The 5,456-nt window shown below is 43.9% G+C and overlaps 1 pseudogene; it reads left to right on the top strand.

Moving 5' to 3' along the window:
* Nucleotides 1-550: 550 nt before the first annotated feature.
* LOC149453688 (U2 spliceosomal RNA) lies at nucleotides 551-666 on the top strand (annotated as a pseudogene).
* Nucleotides 667-5,456: the final 4,790 nt, after the last annotated feature.

Here is a 5,456-nt window from a genome sequence, read left to right as displayed (position 1 = left end):
ACTTACATTGGTGGTCAGTGGAAGATTGCCCACTTGCATTCATGGTCAGTACAAATGTAAGATCAATTCACCATTGCAAACTGCTCAAGAAACCCTTAGAAACCTCAAAAGGGACCCAATGGGCCTCAGAACCAGGGCTGAGAAAGGCTGTGTAGCATTTTAAAGGAGTTTGATTTATGGTCACAGCATACACTCTCATTTTTTAACATCAGCATTGATGTTATGATATAAACATTAGGAATGGGCTTGATTTTATGACTTGAACATCAGGTGTTTGTGTGTTCGACAAACACACAAACATCACGAGCGTTCAGTGGGCTGTTTGCCCACTGCGCCCAACATTGCACTATACTACCTGTGATCATGTGCAATGCTTTGGCCAATCAAAGCTGAATTCACTGTGGAAGCCATGATTGGCCAAAGTCTCAGTGACTTTGGCCAACCATGACTCACGAGCTAAGTCCATGCCCCACACTATATAAGGCTGTTCCCATTTTTTTTTTCTTTGTTAATTTTTTTTTTTTTTTAATTAATTAATTTATTTTACAGCATCGCTTCTCGGCCTTTTGGCTAAGATCAAGTGTAGTATCTGTTCTTATCAGTGTCCAGTGGGGGTGCTCCCGACCATTCTAGCTTTGCGGGGATGGTTGTTGTATAGTACCCTCACTGGAATGATGGGGGTCCGGAAGGCTAGTACTGGAGGGACAGAAACCGGGGAGCGCCACGAGTTAAGCTGGGGCCCCGGGAGTAATTCCTCTGGGAAGACTGGAAAGACCCAGTACCTCCTGATTTGAACAAGCTACCTTGGTCTGGCCAGGGGCTGGGAAGGCAAAAAGTCCGCAAACTCAGTGCCCCCTGGGGAGACGCGCTCAGGGGTGTCACTAGTAACACTTGGGTGTGGGACCCCACGGTGTGAAAATGACACTTGGTCACTGTTTTTACACTCCTTTTTGCACAGCGCCCTAAGGACCAGGCCTTTTGGCTAAGTCCAGGGCAATTTTTGCTACGGGCCTCAGGGCCTGGTCTGTGCACAATTCGGCACGGTACCACTTTTTTATTTTTTCTTTACTTTATCTTTATCTTATTTATTATGCACTCCCACGTTTTGTCACTTTTTACTTTACTTATGTGTGTGTTTTTCACGGATGGAGGGTGTGGGTCCTCGGGCCTACCCTGAAGTCTAGGGGGAGGATGTGTGGCCATACGGTTCCTTCCTCCCCTGATCCCTAGGAGGCTCTTCTTCGGGAGAGCCTCCTTGCCTAGTACTGGATGTCCGGCTTCGGCTGGGCATAGGGAACGGTGGTCCACCAGGCCTTTTGGCCAGGAGGACCAATTGGGAACCTTGTCCCCGTCAGGAGCTTCGTGCCCCGGGGGATCAGGGTAAGCGGTCCAAGCCCCTTTAGGGGTAGGACACAGCACACCCCTAAGTGCACTTTTTCGTGTGGTGTTTTGCACTTGCACTTTTTTTGTGAACACTTACGGGTTTTTTCGTTATAGTTGCACGTTTGCGGACTTAAAAAAAAAAAAAAAAAATCAGGTTCTGTTGATGCATCTTTAGTGTTCCTCTAAATTCCTAATTGTGTCTTGTATGTTCACATGTAAGTCATGGTTATTGAGCACTACGTGGTACTTTAATATAGTTACATTGCAAATTATTTGCTAAAAATGTAATAAATATAATTTTAATTCACTAAAGTCTGATACAAGCCTTGTTAGCTGTCCAATTAACCACTTATCTCATGGGATGGGCTATACCCACTCATGCGATATTTTTCGTTTTATCTTTACTGTTCCCCCTTCTGTGTCTTCTGTGTCGCAGGTGTTCCTCCTTCTGTGTCAGCAGTGGTTTCTTTTCCTTTTTTTTTTCCTTTTTTAATTTTTCTTTTTTAATTTGTTTAATAACATTTTTTTATTGGCTGCAGCAGCAGCAGCAGCACTAAAACTATTTACAGCATAATTGCTGTTCCCGGTTCTGCGTCGCAGGTGTTCCTCTTTCTGCGTCAGCAGTGGTTCTCTTTTTTTTTCTTTTTTTTTTTGGCTTTCTGAATTTTTTTCTTTTTTTTCTTTTTTTTTGTTGCTGCAGCAGCAAAAATATTGAGGGCATAATTTATGTTCCTCTTTCCAAGTTGCAGGTGTTCTTCCTTCTGCGTCACCATTTTTTTTGGCTTTTTTTACATTTATTTTTTTGCCATAGCAGCAGTAAAATAAAATATCCATAACTGATATACCCCCTATTTTCTGTAAAAAAATAAAATAAAACAGTTTATAGTGCACCAAGCACAAAAGTATTGCACCCAAGCACCAAATTCCCATCCCACACTCAATAAAAAGTTAAAAAAAATCCCCATGTCCGAAAGGCCAACAAGGAGAGGCAGACTCTCACGGGAAGCTAAGAGAGGGCAAGCAGCCTCTGTGTCCACAGTGAAAAGTGGTTGTCGTGGACATGGTGTATCCTCTGCAGGCAGGGCACGCTTGTCCCTTTTTTAGCCACAACATGTAGAAGAGGTGGTGGAGTGGATGACTAAGACATCATCGTCCTCCTCATCCTCTGTCACCCAGGCTCATACTAGTTTGCCTTCCACCGAAGCTGCTCCTTCCGTAGCCCCACCATCATGCGTGGAGGAGTCACTGGAATTATTCAATCATAGTGTCAGTAACATGTTGCTAAAGGATGCGCAGCAATTTGAATGCTCCAATGTCGGTTCCCAGGTTAAGGAAGGGAGTGACGTGAGCCTAGAGATAGGGGGTGCCAATGAGGGACAAGAAATTGTCAGTCATATTCCCCCAGCCACAGCATACTGCTAAGTTGGCTCCAGTGAAGAGGAGGGAAGGGATGATGAGGACACTGACTATACCTGGGTGCCTAAGAGAACAGAGAGGTAAGTGAGAAGGAGTCACAACTCCAACAAGGCAGGATGTCCTCCAGGGGCAGGCGTAAGGGCAGCCACCCTATTGCATCACACAACAGGGCTCCAGAGGTGCAGGGCACTGCTGACTCCCAGCTGATCTCCAAAATTTCATTGGTGTGGGCAGGGCCATCTTTAAGGAATGCAAATGGGAAGCTGCCCTGGGCCTAGTCATAGTTGTGGGGCCCAAAGCAGCTGCCCCATACTTGCCAACTGTCCCAGTTTACATTGCATTATCCCTTGAAGTCTTCATCCCATGCTGTGTTCCAATATCTCAGCATGGAGTGCTGTCGATTATGCTGCCTAGCTCTGCCCTATTGCCATGACTCACATGCAGACCATGTCAGCATTCACATGTAAACAACCGGCATTCATATGTAAACAAAGGTGGGCCAGTGGAATAAATATGTAAATAGAGGGGCATTCATATGTACAGTATATATCTGCGGCATTCAGATGTATATTATGCCCCCCTGAGTTAGTGTGTGTGTGCGCGTGCACGCGCGTGTGTGTGTGGTGTGTAGATGTAGGTCACGTGTGGGGCAGCCCATTCATTTCAATTGGCTGCTCTATGTGCTAGAAATGTGAAAATAAAGTCCTTTTTCAAAATCACACTGAACCACAGCACCGTGAATTTTAGTGCATGTGGAAACGCGCACATCAGCAGATGCATGAGGGTGTCATTAACAATGAATGGCACGGCTGTGTATCTGCTAAAGAGCATCACGTTTCTGTGGTGTCAGGAAAGTGATATTGCATGCATTTCCGACACGCACAAATGTGAACATAGGCTAAATGACTCAATTACATTTGTGGTCAGTGTTTATCTTCTCATTACATTGGGGCTTGGTGTAGAATACTTTCATTCACACTAGTGGTCAGTGTAAATCCCTCCTCACATTTGTGGTCACTGTGAATGGTCCTATTCATTCGTGGTAAGTGTAAATCCCATTTACATTGGTGACCACTGTGAAAACTCCTCTTTATATTGGTAGTCAGTAAAAAATCCTAACTTGCACTTTTGGTCAGTGTCAAATCTTCCTTTACATTGGTGGTCCATGTAGAGGCCTCCCTTAAATTGGTGGTCAGTGTAAAATCCCCCTTACATTGGTGGCCAGTCTAAAAATGTATTGGTTGTTGGTGTAAAATCCCCCATTACATTGGTTGTCAGTGTAAATATTCCATTACAGTGGTCATCAGTGCAAATTACTCACTACATTGGTGGCATTGCCACTGATCTCATCCTCATCCAGCGCTGCCACTGATCCCATCCACCCCAAGCACTGCCACTTATTCCATCCCCCCAAGTACTGCCACTGATCCCATCCCCCCACAAGCACTGTCACTCATCCCCTCCCCCCATCACTGCCACTTATCATATCCCCCTCCACTACCACTGATCCCATCAACCCCCCAGCACTGCCACCGATTGCAGACGTCCTTGAATCCCTAGGAGTTTTCTGTCTGTTAGTCCCCTCACCTTCCTAGTCCATGATGTGCAGGCAGTGAGTAGACTATGTGCTGTAACCTTTTGCAACCAATCAGTGAGCTGTAATGATGTGCTGTAACCTCTAGCAATCAATACGTAAGTGGTAATGATGCACAGTAACCAATAGCAACCAGTGAGCAGTAATATCTAAAATAACCTCTAGCAACCAGTGAGCAGTAATGATGTGCAGTAACCTCTAGCAACCAATCAGTGAACAGTAGTGATCTTCTGTAACCTCTAGCAACCAAACTGTGAACAGTAGTGATCTGCTGTAATCTCTAGCAACCAATTGGTGAGAAATAATGATGTGCAGTAACCTCTAGCAACCAATCAGTGAGAAGTAATGATGTGCAATAACCTTGAGCAGCCAATCAGTGAGTGGTAAGGATGTACAGTAACCTCTGGCAACCAATGGGTGATCCGTAATGATGTGCAGTAACTTCTAGCAGCCAATAGGTGACCTATAATAATGTGCAGTAAGCTCTAGCAACCAATCAGTGACCAGTAATGATGTACAGTAACCTCTAGCAACCAATCAGTGAGCAGTAATGATGTACAGTAACCTCTAGCAACCAATCAACAAGCAGAAATCATGTATGTACAGAAATGCAGAGCTCTAAAATGATACATTACAAACCACAGGTGTGTTTATTTATGCAATTTATTGACTGTCACAGTCACTATTTACCATAGTAGCTCACAAGTATATATAATTTTTTTTTTTGGACATAAGACTAATAAAACAGCCAATAAAATAATTTAAATATAAAATGCGCTTAATGAGCACTTAGGTGAAGGTGCTAATAGCATTAAATATGACGCATAAGGTGCAATAACGGCATCCTGCATAGAAACGTTAAATAAATAAAGAAAATGCAAAATCACATAAAGTATGATGACTAGTAGAGCAACAAATGATATTAAAGATAGAAAACGCGCTGTGGAGCGCAACGATAATGATGCTAGTCGCGTCTAGGTATGGCGCATCCAGTGATATAGTGGCATCAAATAATGAAAATAAATGTCCAATATATTAAACAGGTGAACTCCCGTGCTTCCAG

Source organism: Staurois parvus, unplaced genomic scaffold (genome assembly GCF_062004578.1).
Source record: "Staurois parvus isolate SC_StPar_1 unplaced genomic scaffold, SC_StPar_1.0 ptg000445l, whole genome shotgun sequence".
Lineage (NCBI taxonomy): Eukaryota > Metazoa > Chordata > Amphibia > Anura > Ranidae > Staurois > Staurois parvus.
This window is presented reverse-complemented; position numbering and strand designations above follow the sequence as displayed.